Consider the following 15799-nt stretch of genomic DNA (forward strand, 5'->3'; position numbering starts at 1 on the left):
TTTCCATGTATAATATCATGTCATCTGCAAAAAGCGAAAGCTTGACTTCATCTTTGCCAATTTTGATGCCTTTGATTTCCTTTTGTTGTCTGATTGCTGATGCAAGAACTTCCAGCACTATGTCAAACAACAGCGGTGAGAGTGGGCATCCCTGTCGTGTTCCTGATCTCAGGGAGAAAGCTCTCAGTTTTTCCCCATTGAGGATGATGTTAGCTGTGGGCTTTTCATAAGTGGCTTTTATGATCTTTAAGTATGTTCCTTCTATCCCAACTTTCTCAAGGGTTTTTATTAAGAAAAGGTGCTGGATTTTGTCAAAGGCCTTTTCTGCATCGATTGACAGGATCATATGGTTCTTCTCTTTTTTTTTTTTGTTAATGTGATGTATCACGTTGATTGATTTGCGAATGTTGAACCAGCCCTGCATCCCAGGAATGAATCCCACTTGATCATGGTGAATAATTCTTTTTATATGCTGTTGAATTCGATTTGCTAGTATCTTATTGAGAATTTTTGCATCCATATTCATCAGGGATATTGGCCTGTAGTTCTCTTTTTTTACTGGGTCTCTGTCTGGTTTAGGAATGAAAGTAAAACTGGCTTCATAGAATGAGTCTGGAAGTTTTCCTTCCCTTTCAATTTCTTGGAATAGCTTGAGAAGGAGAGGTATTCTCTCTGCTTTAAACGTCTGGTAGAACTCCCCTGGGAAGCCATCTGGTCCTGGACTCTTACTTGTTGGGAGATTTTTGATAACCGATTCAATTTCTTCGCAGGTTATGGGTCTGTTCAAGCTTTCTCTTTCCTCCTGATTGAGTTTTGGAAGAGTGTGGGTGTTCCATTTCTTCCAGGTTGTCCCATTTGTTGGCATATAATTTTTCATAGTATTCCCTGATAATTGTTTGTATCTCTGAGGGATTGGTTGTAATAATCCCATTTTCATTCATGATTTTATCTATTTGGGTCATCTCCCATTTTTTTTTTGAGAAGCCTGGCTAGAGGTTTGTCAATTTTGTTTATTTTTTCAAAAAAACAACTCTTGGTTTCGTTGATCTGCTCTACAGTTTTTTTAGATTCTATATTGTTTATTTCTGCTCTGATCTTTATTATTTCTCTTCTTCTGCTGGGTTTAGGCTGCCTTTGCTGTTCTGCTTCTATTTCCTTTAGGTGTGCTGTTAGATTTTGTATTTGGGATTTTTCTTGTTTCTTGAGATAGGCCTGGATTGCAATGCATTTTCCTCTCAGGACTGCCTTCGCTGAATCCCAAAGCGTTTGGATTGTTGTATTTTCATTTTCGTTTGTTTCCATACATTTTTTTATTTCTTCTCTAATTGCCTGGTTGACCCCCTCATTCGTTAGTATGGTGTTAACCTCCATGCTTTTGGAGGTTTTCCAGACTTTTTTCTGTGGTTGATTTCAAGCTTCATAGCATTGTGGTCTGAAAGTATGCATGGTATGATTTCAATTCTTGTAAACTTATGAAGGGCTGTTTTGTGACCCAGTATATGATCTATCTTGGAGAATGTTCCATGTGCACTCGAGAAGAAAGAATATTCTGTTGCTTTGGGATGCAGAGTTCTAAATATATCTGTCAAGTCCATCTGATCCAATGTATCATTCAGGGCCCTTGTTTCTTTAGAGACCGTGTGTCTAGATGATCTATCCATTTCTGTAAGTGGGGTGTTAAAGTCCCCTGCAATTACCACATTCTTATCAATAAGGTTGCTTATGTTTATGAGTAATTGTTTTATATATTTGGGGGCTCCGGTATTCGGCGCATAGACATTTATAATTGTTAGCTCTTCCTGATGGATAGACCCTGTAACTATTATATAATGTCCTTCTTCATCTCTTGTTACAGCCTTTAATTTAAGTCTAGTTTGTCTGATATAAGTATGGCTACTCCAGCTTTCTTTTGGCTTCCAGTAGCTTGATAAATAGTTCTCCATCCCCTCACTCTCAATCTAAAGGTGTCCTCAGGTCTAAAATGAGTCTCTTGTAGGCAGCAAATAGATGGGTCTTGTTTTTTTATCCATTCTGATACCCATTGTCTTTTGGTTGGCGCATTTAATCCATTTACATTCAGTGTTATTATAGAAAGATACGGGTTTAGAGTCATTGTGATGTCTGTATGTTTTATGCGTGTAGTGATGTCTCTGGTACTTTGTCTCACAGGGTCCCCCTTAGGATCTCTTGTAGGGCTGGTTTAGTGGTGACAAATTCCTTCAGTTTTTGTTTGTTTGGGAAGACCTTTATCTCTCCTTCTATTCTAAATGACAGACTTGCTGGATAAAGGATTCTCGGCTGCATATTTTTTTCTGTCTAGCACACTGAAGATCTCGTACCAATTCTTTCTGGCCTGCCAAGTTTCAAAAGAGAGATCAGTCACGAGTCTTATAGGTCTCCCTTTATATGTGAGGGTACGTTTATCCCTTGCTGCTTTCAGAATTTTCTCTTTATCCTTGTATTTTGCCAGTTTCACTATGATATGTCGTGCAGAAGATCGATTCAAGTTTTGTCTGAAGGGAGTTCTCTGTGCCTCTTGGATTTCAATGCCTTTTTCCTTCCCCAGTTCTGGGAAGTTCTCAGCTATTATTTCTTCAAGTACACCTTCAGCACCTTTCCCTCTCTCTTCCTCCTCTGGGATACCAATTATGCATATATTATTTCTTTTTAGTGTATCACTTAGTTCTCTAATTTTCCCCTCATACTCCTGGATTTTTTTATCTCTCTTTTTCTCAGCTTCCTCTTTTTCCATAACTTTATCTTATAGTTCACCTATTCTCTCCTCTGCCTCTTCAATCCGAGCCCTGGTGGTTTCCATTTTGGTATGCATTTCGTTTGAAGCGTTTTTCAGCTCCTCCTGACTGTTCCTTAGTCCCTTGATCTCTGTAGCAAGAGATTCTCTGCTGTCCTCTATATGTTTTCAAGCCCAGCGATTAATTTTATGACTATTATTCTAAATTCCCTTTCTGTTATATTATTTAAATCCTTTTTGATTAGCTCATTAGCTGTTGTTATTTCCTGGAGATTCTTCTGAGGGGAACTCTTCCGCTTGGTCATTTTGGATAGTCCCTGGCGTGGTGAGGACCTGCAGGGCACTTCCCCTGTGCTGTGGTGTATAACTGGAGTTGGTGGGCGGAGCCGCAGTCAGACCTGATGTCTGCCCCCAGCCCACCGCTGGGGCCACAGTCAGACTGGTGTGTGCCTTCTCTTTCCCTCTCCTAGTGGCGGGATTCACTGTGGGGTGGCGTGGCCTGTCTGGGCTACTTGCACACTCCCAGGCTTGTGATGCTGGGGATCTGGCGTCTTAGCTGGGGTGGGCAGGCAAGGTGCACGGGGGCAGGAGGGGCAGGCTTAGCTTGCTTCTCCTTAGGTGATCCACTTCAAGAGGGGCCCTGTGGCAGCGGGAGGGAGTCAGATCCGCTGCAGGAGGTTTGGCTCCGCAGAAGCACAGAGTTGGGTGTTTGTAGGAACGAGCAAGTTCCCTGGCAGGAACTGGTTCTCTTTGGGATTTTGGCTGGGGGATGGGCGGGGGCGATGGCGCTGGTGAGCGCCTTTGTTCCCCACCAAACTGAGCTCTGTCATCAGGGGGCTCAGCAGCTCTCCCTCCCTTTGTCCTCCAGCCTTCCTGCTTTCTGAGCAGAGCTGTTAACTTATGACCTCCCAGACGCTAAGTCGTGCTTGCTGTTGGAACAGAGTCCGTCAGGCCCCTCTGCTTTTGCAAGCCAGACTCGGGGGCTCTGCTTGGCCGGCGAGCCGCCCCTCTGCCCTGGCTCCCTCCCGCCAGTCCGTGGAGCGCGCACCGCCTCGCCGCCCTTCCTACCCTCTTCCGTAGGTCTCTCATCTGCGCTTGGCTCCGGAGACTCCATTCTGCTAATCCTCTGGCGTTTTTCTGGGTTATTTAGGCAGGTGTAGGTGGAATCTAAGTGATCAGCAGGACGCACGGTGAGCCCAGCGTCCTCGTATGCCGCCATCTTCCCTCAAAAAAACAGCATACAGATCTTTCATATCTTTGGTTAGGTTTATTGCTAGGTATTTTATGATTCTTGGTGCAATTGTGAATGGGATCAGTGTATTTATTTCTCTTTCTGTTGCTTCATTATTGGTGTATCAAAATGCAACCGATTTCTGTACATTAATTTTGTATCCTGCGACTTCGTTGAGCTCATGTGTCAGTTTTAGCAAATTTTGGGTGGAGTCTGTCAGATTTTCCATGTAGAGTATTATGTCATCTGCAAAAAGTTAAAGTTTAGCTTCATCTTTGCCAATTTTGATGCTTTGATTTCATTTTCTTTGATTGCTGATGGTAGGACTTCCAACCTTATGTTAAACAACAGTGGTGAGAATGGACATCCCTGTCGTGTTCCTGATCTCAAGGGGAAAGCTGTCAGTTTTTCCTCATTGATGATGATATTAGCTGTGGGATTTTTATAAATGGCTTTTATGATGTTAAAATTCTATCCCGACTTTCTCGAGGGTTTTTGTTAAGAAAGGATGCTGTATTTTGTCAAATGATTTTTCTGAATTGATTGACAGGATCATATGGTTCTTTTCTTTTCCTTCTTATTGTGATGTGTCACATTGATTGATGTGCGAATATTGAACCAGCTCTGCAGCCCAGGAATGAATCCCTCTTGATCATGGTGGATAATACTTTTTATATGCTGTTGAATTTGATTTTTTAAAAATCTCTCCTTGTATTCTGAATGATAGCCTTTTTGGAGGTTGGACAGAGTATTCTTGGCTGCATATTTTTCCCATACAGCACCTTGACTATATCTTCCCACTCCCTTCCAGCTTGTCAAGTTTTTGCTGAAAGAAATGCAACTAGTCTTATGTATCTTCCCTTCTAGTTTAGGGACTTCTTTTTAGGTCTTGCTGTTTTAGGATTTTTTATCAATATATTTTGCAAATTTAATTACCATATGTCTTGGTGTTTACTTGTTTTTTAAAATATTTCATGGACATTCTCTGTGCCTTGTGCATTTGAATGTCCATTTCCTTCCTCAGATTAGAAAAGCTTTCAATAATAATTTGCTCAAATAAATCTTCTGCCCCTTTTTTCCTCTCTTCCACTTCTGGGGCTCTTATGATATGACTGTTGTTATGTTTTATGGAGTCACTGGTTTCCTTAAGTCTCTTTTCAAGTTACATAATTCTTCTCTTTTGTTCAGCTTTATTATTTTTTATTATTTCATCTTTTATATCACTTATTTTTTTCTGCTTCTTCTTCCATCTTTGTGGTCATTGCCTCCAGTAAGTTTTGAATCTGCTATTGCACTTCTTGTTTTGGCCTGACTAGTTTTTAGGTCTTTTATCTCTGTGGTAAGGTTTCCATTGAATCCTTTCATTCTTTCCCAAGCCCAGCAAGTATCCTCATGATTGTTGCTTTACTTGTGTTGTTTGTTTCTTTATTTTTTTTAATTTTATTTTTTTATTTTTTAAGATTTACATTCAAATTAGTTAGGATATAGTGAAACAATAATTTCAGGAATAGATTCCTTAATGCACCTTACCCACTTTGACCATCCCCTCTCCCACAACTCCTCCAGAAACCCTCTGTTCTCCCTATTTAAAAGTGTCTTATGCTTTGTCCCTCTCCTGTTTTTATATTATTTTTGCTTCCCTTCCTTTATGTTCATGTGCTTTCTCTCTTAAAGTTCTCACATGAGTGAAGTCATATGATTTTAGTCTTTCTCTGACTGACTAATTACACTTAGCATAATGCCCTCCAGTTCCATCCATGTAGTTGCAAATGGCAAGATTTCATTCTTTTCGTTTGCCAAGTAATACGCATTTGTATATATATACCACATCTTCCTTGTCCATTCGCCATCAATGGACATTTGGGCTCTTTCCATACTTTCACTATTGTTGATAGTGCTGCTATAAACATGGGGGTGCATGTGTCCCTTTGAAACAGCACACCCGTATATTGTGGATAAATGCCTAGTAGTACAATTGCTGGGTCATAAGGTAGTTCTATTTTTAGCTTTTTGAAGAACCTCCATACTGTTTTTCAGAGTAGCTGCACCAGCTTGCATTCCCACCAACAGTGCAAAAGACATCCTCTTTCTCCACATCCCTGCCAACATCTGTTGTTGCCTGAGTTGTTAATGTTAGCCATTCTGATAGGTGAAAGGTGGTATCTCATTGTGGTTTTGATTTGTATTTCCCTGATGATGAGTGAAGTTGAGCATTGTTTCATGTGTCATTTTGCCATCTGGATGTCTTCTTTAGAGAAGTGTCTATTCATGTATTTTTCCCATTTCTTCACTGGATTCTTTATTTTTTGGGTGTTGGATTTGATAAGTTCTTTATACATTTTGGATACTAACCCTTTATCTGATATGTCATTTGCAAATATCTTCTCCTATTCTGTCGATTGACTTTTAGTTTTGTTGATTGTTTCCTTCACTGTGCAGATGATTTTATTTTGAAGAGGTCCCAGTAGTACATTTTTGCTTCTATTTCCCTTGCCTCCTGAGACGTGTTGAGTAAGAAGATGCTGCAGCCAAGATCAAAGAGGTTTTTGTCTGCTGTCTCCTGGAGGATTTTGATGGCTTCCTGTCTTACATTGAGGTCTTTCATCCATTTTGAGTTTATTTTTTGTGTATGGTGTAAGAAAGTGGTCTAGGTTCATTCTTTGGCGTGTCGCTGTCCAGTTGTCCCAGCACTACTTGCTGAAGAGACTTCATTCCATTGGATAGTCTTTCCTGCTTTGGCAAAGATTAGTTGGCCCTACATTGGTGGGTCCATTTCCTGGTTCTGTATTCTGTTCCATTGATCTGAGTGTCTGTTCTTGTGCCAGTTCCATTCTGTCTTGATGATTACAGCCTTGTAATACATCTTGAAGCCTGGGATTGTGATACCTCCTGCTTTGGTTTTCTTTTTCAGGATTGCTTTGGCTATTCGGGGTCTTTTCTGGTTGCATACAAATTTTAGGATTATTTGTTCTAGCTCTGTGAAGAGTGCTGGTGTTACTTTGATAAGGATTGCACTGAATATGTAGATTCCTTTAAGCAGTATCAACATTTTAACAATATTTGTTCTTCCTATCCAGGAGCATGGAAAATTTTTCCATTTTTTTGTGTCTTCTTCAATTTCATCCATAAGCTTTCTATAGTTTTCAGTGTATGGATTTTTCACCTCTTTGGTTAGATTTATTCCTAGGTATTTCATGGTTTTTGGTGCAACTGTAAATGTAATCGATTCATTGATTTCTCTTTCTGTTGCTTCATTGCTAATGTACAGGAATACAACCAATTTCTGTGCGTTGATTTTATATCCAGCAACTTTGCTGAATTCATGAATCAAATCTAGCACTTTTTTGGTGGAATCTTGTGGGTTTTTCATATAGAGTATCATTTCATCTGCAAAGAGTGAAAATTTAAACCCCTCCTGCCCGATTTGGATGCCTTTTATTTCTTTGTGTTGTCTGATTGTGGAGTCTAAGACTACCAATACTATGTTGAATAACAGTGGCAAGAGTGGACATCCTTGTCTTTTTCCTGACCTTAGGGGGAAAGCTGTAGTTTTTCCCCATTGAGGATGATATTAGTGTTGGGTCGTTCATATATGACTTTTATGATCTCGAGGTATGCTCCTTCTATCCCTACTTTTCTTCAGGGTTTTTATCAAGAAAGGATGCTGCATTTTGTCAAATGCTTTCTCTGCATCTATTGATAGGATCATATAATTCTTGTCCTTTCTTTGACTGATGTGTTGAAACACGTTAATTGTTTTGCAGATATTGAACCAGGCCTGTATCCCAGGTATAAATCCTGCTTGGTCATGATGAATAATTTTTTAAATGTATTTTTGGAGCTGGTTGGCTAATATCTTGTCGAGGATTTTTGCATCCATGATTATCAGGGAAATTGGTCTGTAGTTCTCCTTTTTTAGCATAGTCTCTGTCTGGTTTTGGAATCAAGGTAATGCTGGCTTCATAGAAAGAGTTTGAAAGTTTTCCTTCCATTTCTATTTTTTGGAACACCTTCAAGATAGTAGGTGTTAACTGTTCCTTAAATGTTTGGTAGAATTCCCCTGGAAAGTCATCTGACCCTGGAGTCTAGTTTTTTGGCAGATTTTTGATTACTAATTCGATTTCCTTACTGGTCATGGGTCTGTTCAAATTTTCTCTTTCTTCCTTTTTCAGTTTTGGTAGTGTATATGTTTCTAGGAATTTGTCCATTTCTTCCAGATTGCTCATTTTATTGGCGTATAATTACTCATAATATTCTCTTATTATTGTTTTTATTTTTGCTGTGTTGGTTGTGATCTCTCCTCTTTCATTCTTGATTTTATTTATTTGGGTCCGTTCCTTTTTCTGTTTGATCAAACTGGCTAGTGGTTTATCAATTTTGTTAATTCTTTCAAAGAACCACCTTCTGGTTTCATTGATCTGTTCTACTTTTTTTTTGATAGCATTAATTTCTGCTCTAATCTTTATTATTTCCTGTCTTCTGCTGGTTTTTTGTTTTATTTGCTCTTCTTTTTCCAGCTCTTTAAGGCGTAAGGTTAGGTTGTGTCTGAGATCTTTCTTGCTTCTTTAGGATGGCCTGGATTGCTATATACTTTCCTCTTATGACCGCCTTTGCTGTGTCCCAGAGGTTTTGGGTTATGGTGTTATCATATTCATTGACTTCCATATACTTCTAATTTCCTCTTTAACTTCTTGGTTAGCCCATTCATTCTTTAGTAGGATGTTCTTCAGTCTCCAATATCTGTTACCTTTCCAAATTTTCTCTTGTGGCTGATTTCAAGTTTCATAGCATTGTGGTCTGAAAATATGCACGGTATGATGATCTTTTTGTACCTACTTACGGCTGATTTGTGTCCCAGTATATGGTCTACTCTGGAGAATGTTTCACGTGCACTGGAGAAGAATGTATATTCTGCTGCTTTAGGATGAAATGTTCTGAATATATCTGTTAAGTCCATCTGGTCCGGTGTGTCATTCAAAGCCATTGTTTCCTTGTTGATTTTTTGATTAGATGATCTTCCCATTCCTGTGAGTGGGGTGTGGAAGTCTCCTACTATTATGGTATTACTATTGATGAGTTTCTGTATATTTGTGATTAATTGATTTATATATTTGGGTGCTCCACATTTGGCACATAAATGTTCACAATTGTTAGGTCTTCTTGGTGGATTGACCCCTTGATTATGATATAATGCCCTTCTGCATCACTTGATACCATCTTTATTTTAAAGTCTATATTGTTTGATATAATTATGGCTACTCTGGCTTTCTTTTGTTGACCATTAGCATGATAGATGGTTCTCCATCCCCTTACTTTCAGTCTGAAGGTGTCTTTAGGTCCAAAGTGGGTCTATTGTAAACAGCACATAGATCGATCATGTTTTCTTATCCATTCTGTTACCCTATGTCTTTTGATTGGATCATTGAGTCTATTGACGTTTCGAGTGAGTACTGAAAGATATGAATTTATTGCCATTATCATGCTTGTAGAGTTGTATTTTCTGGTTCTTTCTAATCTTTGTTGCTTTTGTTATATATTCATATATATATATTCATATATATATATACATATATATATATATATATATATATATATATATATATATATTCATCTTTTCTCCCTCAGATGGTCCTCCTTAAAATTTCTTGCAGGGATGATTTAGTAGTCACAAACTCCCTTATTTTTTGTTTGTCTGCAAAACTTTTTATCTCTCCTTCTATTTTGAATAGCAGTCTTGCTGGATAAAAATTCTTGGCTGCATATTTTTCTGATTCAGCACACTGAATATATCCCGCCACTGCTTTCTGGCCTGCCAAGTTTCTGTGGATAGGTCTGCTGGAAATCTGATCTGTCGTCCTTTATAGGTTAGGGAATTTTTTCCCCTTGCTGCTTTCATGATTCTCTCCTTGCCTGAGTATTTTGTGAATTTGACTATGATATGCTTTGTTGATGGTTGGTTTTTGTTGAATCTAATGGGGGTCCTCAGTACTTCCTAGATTTTGATGTCTGTGTCTTTCCCCAGGTTAGGAAATTTTTCGCTGTGATTTGCTAACATAACCCTTCTACCCCTATTTCCCTCTCTTCCTCTTCTGGGACTCCTCTGATTCTGATGTTGGTCTTTTTTAATGAGTCACTGATTTCTCTCATTCTTAAATCGTGTTCTTTTGCCTTAATCTCCCTCTTTTTTCCTGCTTCATTATTCTATATGTCCACTATATCACTGATTCTCTATTCTGCCTCATCCATACTTGCCGCTGCTGCATCCATCCATGATTGCAGCTCAGTTATAGCATTTTTAATTTCATTCTGGCTATTTTTTACTCTTTTATCTCTGCAGAAAGGGATTCTAATCTATTTTTGACTCCAGCAAGTATTCTCATTATCATGATTCTAAATTGTGGTTCATCCATCTTGCTTGAATCTGTGTTGGTTAAATCTCTGGCTGTGGTTTCTTCGTGCTCCTTCTGTAGGGGTGAATTCCTTTTGTTTTCTCATTTTGAAGGGCCGAAAGGAATTAATGAGGTAGAAAAATTTAAATTAAAAAATATTAAAATTAAACACACACACACACACACACACACACACAAATTGAATAAATGATGCTAGATCCTAGGTGTTTTGGTCTGGGTGTTGAAAGTGGTTTGACAGTTTAGAGAAAAAAGTGGGGGAAGAAGGAAATATTTTGAGAATTTAAAAAAATGAATACACTGAAGTCGACTAAAGTGAGATGATGGGAGTAAAATAGAATTTGAAAAAAAATTGCACAAAAGTAAAGAATATAGAAAAAAATTAAAGAACAAATATTTGTAAGAAAAATTAAAAATAAAACATGAATTTTTTCTGTTTCTGTATTCAAGAAAAAGAAAAAAAAAGTGAAAAGGAGAAAAAAAGGAAAATTGAATAGATAGACCTGCTAACAGATTGAAATAGGACTGAAATTACTTCGTTTTCCCCTAGAAGTCAAACTATGGAGTGCTTTATAGTCCATAAACTAAGTAGGTGGTGAGACTTGTGTTCTTGAAGAGTAAGATTGGCCCAGTTGGGCGGGGCTCAGTGTAACGGCTCTATTCTCCACTAGATGACGATGCTTGCCTACCGGGGTGGAGTGTTGTGGCTCTCATAGGTGCCTATGCGCATGCACGGGAGCGGTGAAAATGGCGTCACCCAGCTACCCAGTCTCTAGTATTGGAACTCTGTTCTCCCCAATTAGCAATCACGCACCTGTCCTCTGTCTTCAGCTTGTGTCCATTCCCCACTTTTTCACTCTCCATGACCAGGCCCCAGGCAGTACCTCTCTCCCAAGTTTTGTCTCAGGTGCGGTTGTTTTCCCCAGTCCCTTACTTCTGAAGGACTGCAGCTTGGACCTGTTCCTCCCCTCTGTGGGAGGGTCTCACTTAGCAATGGCAGAATGAGCAATGGCCAAATATCAGCTGCACCCTGGAATGCCCGCTGGATCCTGTTGTTGCTGGTGCCCTGAGACTACGGCCAGGTGTCAGCCTGCCCCAGAAAAAGTTCACGAGATAGTGGAGCAGCAGCGTTTCAGCGATTATGGAAAATCACAACACACATCTGGCACCAGGCTTCACCCTTAAGGACCTTGTTCCAGCACCAGCGAATGTGGCCTTTTTCTGGGGTCTGCTGAGACCAGGTGGCTTCAACAGTGTCTACCAAATGTCTTTCCAGCAGTGCAACCGCTTTTCCCCATGTGGCCTGAGAAGCTCTCAGACCCCACTCCTTTCCTGGTGATTCACCCTTCCCACCAGAGCACTGCCAGGCATTAAGCTATGGAGTTGCAGACTTTGAGCTCCTCTTGTTTACAGTCTTAATGGAATTTAAACCCTCTGCTTTCTCCTTTCTCCCTTTTTAGTTTAATCCCTGAGGCTGTTTCCAGTTTTTTACTTTCTCTTCGGCTGCTTTTGAGGAGGGGTGCTTTTTCCCATATTCTCTCCTCCTCCCCAGTCTCTGTCTTCTCTCTGCCTGCAAAACTGGTTCCCTACCTTTTGTCTCCTCTCGCTTCCCAAATTCACCTCTCTGCACCGTGTACCTCATGATTGTTGCTTTAAATTCTCCATCACACACGTTACTTATATCTGTTTGATTCAATTTTCTCTGTGACCTTATCTTGTTTCGTTTGGGATGAATTTCTGCATCTTGGTATTTTTTATATGTCTCTTCTTCTATGTATTATAAAAAACTGTTATGTTTCCTGCATGTGAGTAATAACTTCATGAAGAAGAGGTAATATTCTGTGTAGGGCCTGGCAATTCAGGGAGTGTCTCTGGTATGTGCTGCATGCTCTCTGCTGCTGTGTTTTGGCTGCTCTATCATTCATTCAAGCCATCTGCAGATGCTCCCCTTGCCTGCAGTGGGCAATGTTGGTCTGTGGCCAGTTTTTACTAGGTGTGCTCTGGTCTGCTTGTTAAATTAGACATGATACCACTCCCACTAGAACTGAAGCCCAGAGAACTGTCTGGCTGGGAGATGTGGTGTGGACAGTGGCTTCTTCTTGTATTTTCTGGAAGTAGCCAACCACATGGGGATCTAGACAAACTTGAATGAGAAGGTCAATACTGGCAGAGTGCTGGGATGTCGGATACAGTGTAAGCAGGTTAGGCAACCAGTGTTGGTGCTGTGATGTTTACTGCAGGTGGATAGCTCTGTGTGCATGGTGATGGGACAGGGGAGGAACATGTCTCCAGTCAGCTCTTTTGTCCCTGGAGAGGGGACGCTGTGCTTGCTTCTCCCAGGGCAGCACTCCAAGAAAAGTGTCCCAGATGCACTTCAGAATGTTATTTTCATGCATCTCTGAGTTGCCTGCCTGCCTTCTCTCCAGGTCCAGCACAGTTCCTTCCATGTTCTATCCTAGTCAATCCTGCTGACTTTTTAATTTCCAGGCTTTAGGGACATGTTGTACACTTGAACCAAAGCTGGTATACCTTCGGAGGTTTTCACTTCACTGGAAATGCGGGAAGCCTCATTAAGAAAAGCAGACATGCCATAGCACAGAAGCATGGGACCTTAAGCAAGTGTCTGGACTGAGCTGCCATCTGCACTTTACTGTGCACTTATGCTGAGGGGTAGGAAAGGGAAATGGCACCCACTGTCTCCTTTGTCCTCAAAGAGGTGCCTCTGTGAATGCAACCCTCAGTGACACGTTCCAAGAAGAGTGAACAATCTCCTCTGCACCATGAGTCACTTGGATCTCTGCCTCCATGTCATATGTCTCTGGGTTGTTTGTTCACATTCTATCCAGGATTCAGGCACGACCCTCAGGGCTCTATAGCAGCCAAGCTGCTGACCTGTAAAACTCCAGTCTTCCATCCCCTGTGGTTGCAAAAACTCATGAAAATCAGTGTCTTTTGCTTTCCCAGCCAACAGATTTGGGGTAGTGTTTTCCTTGTGTATTCCCTTGGGTGCTCCTCGCTCTTGCCTTTCTCCACTATCATGGTACCTCCCCTCCACTGCCCCAGCGATCTGTTTCTCCCCCAAACCACATCTCTGCACTTCCTGCTTTCCTTGATGTGGCCTCTTTTCTTCTTTCAGTTTTGGAATTTGTTGTGTCAGCCTTCAGGTTGATTTCTTGGGGTATTCAGAATGATTTGACAGTTATCTAGTGAGGAGAAGACTAGCTTAGAGTCCTCTTACTACTCCACCATCTTAGCTCCCTCCCCGCCCCATCACATTCCTTTTTGAGTTTTGAAGCAAACCTGATTCCAGGAGCTACAGTGTTTGGGCACTGCCTTTTATATTTATGCTTTTATGACACATCTAAGAAACATTTGCCTAATCCAGTCACAATGACTATGGTATATAATTTCTTTTTAGAGTTTTTTAAAGAGTGTTATACTTAAACTTTTAAATCTCTTACATTTTGATCTCTGATCAATTTGAAGCTATTTTTTTATATAGTGTAAGGTAGAAATCCAAATTAACTCTTTTTCACGTGGATAATCAGTTGTCCCACCACCATTTGTAAAAAGACTATTCTTTCCCCCATTGAATATTTTTAGTACCTTCGTCAAGAATCAAGTGACTGAATATTCAAAGCATATTTGTATACACTGAATTATATTGTAATGAGATTTATGTCAAACTTAATGACAGAATTTTTGATTGTCTGTAAATACTTGAGTATATCATCATATGGCCATCTTGCTTTCTTATTGTTGATAAGAAGACTGCCCCTATTACTGAGTATCCCTTATACATGATAAGTCAAAGCAATCTACATATTCAGTGTGATCCCTATCAAGGTTACACCAGCATTCTTCACAGAGCTAGAACAAATAATTCTAAAATTTGAATGGAAGCAGAAAAGCCCCGAATAGCCAAAGCAATCTTGAAAAGGAAAACCAAAGCAGGAGGCATCACAATCCCAGACTTCAAGCTATACCACAAAGCTGTAAACATCAAGACCATATGGTATTGGCACAACAACAGACACTCAGATCAATGGAACAGAATAAAGAACCCAGAAATGGACCCACAAACTTATGGCCAACTAATCTTTGACAACACAGGAAGGAATATCCAATGGAATAAAGGCAGTGTCTTCAGCAAATGGTGCTGGGAAAACTGGACAGCGACATGCAGAAGAATGAACCTGGACCACTTTCTTACACCATCCCCAAAAATAAACTCAAAATGGATGAAAGACCTCAATGTAAGACAGGAAGCCATCAAAATCCTCGAGGAGAAAGCAGGCAACAACCTCTTTGATCTTGGCCTCAGCAACTTCTTACTCAACACGTCTTGGGAGGCAAGGGAAACAAAGCAAAAATGAACTACTGGGACCTCTTCAAAATAAAAAGCTTCTGCACAGCAAAGGAAACAATCAGCAAAACTAAAAGGCAACCGACAGAATGGAGAAGATATTTGCAAATTACATATCAGATAAAGGGTTAGTATCCAAAATGTATAAAGAGCTTATCAAACTCAACACCCAAAAAACAAAGAATCCAGTGACAAAATGGGAAAAATACATGAATAGACACTTCTCCAAAGAGGACATCCAGATGGCCAACTGACACATGGAACAACACTCAACATCACTCATCATCAGGGAAATACAAATCAAAACCACAATGAGATATCACCTGACACCTGTCAGAATGGCTAACATTAACAATTCAGGCAACAACAGATGTTGGCGGGGATGTGGAGAAAGATCATCTCTTTTGCATTGTTGGTGGGAATGCAAGCTGGTGCAGCTACTCTGGAAAACAGTAAGGAGGTTCCTCAAAAAACTAAAAATAGAACTACCCTAGGACCCATTGTGTGTGTGTGTGTGTGTGTGTGTATATATATATATATATATATATATATATATACATATATATATGTGTGTATATATATATATACATATATATATGTGTGTATATATATATATACATATATATATGTATATATATATGATGATGTATTATTTGGCAATCAAAAATAATGAAATCTTGCCATTTGCAACTACGTGGATGGAACTGGAGGGTATTATGCTACGTGAAATTAGTTAGAGAAAGACAAAAATCATATGACTTCACTCATATGAGGACTTTAGGAGACAAAACAGAGGAACAAACGGTAAGGAAATCAAAAATAATATAAAAACAGGAAAGGGGACAAAACAGAAGAGACTCATAAATATGGAGGAAAAACTGCAGGTTACTGGAGGTGCTGTGGGAGGGGGAATGGTCTAAATGCGTAAAGGTCACTAAGAATCTACTCCTGAAATCATTGTTGCACTATATGCTTACTAACTTGGATGTAAATTAAAACAATAAAAAAACAAAATTAAAAACAATTATTGTAGGAAGGGGAGG

Source organism: Acinonyx jubatus, chromosome X, assembly GCF_027475565.1.
Source record: "Acinonyx jubatus isolate Ajub_Pintada_27869175 chromosome X, VMU_Ajub_asm_v1.0, whole genome shotgun sequence".
Classification (NCBI taxonomy): Eukaryota; Metazoa; Chordata; class Mammalia; order Carnivora; family Felidae; genus Acinonyx; species Acinonyx jubatus.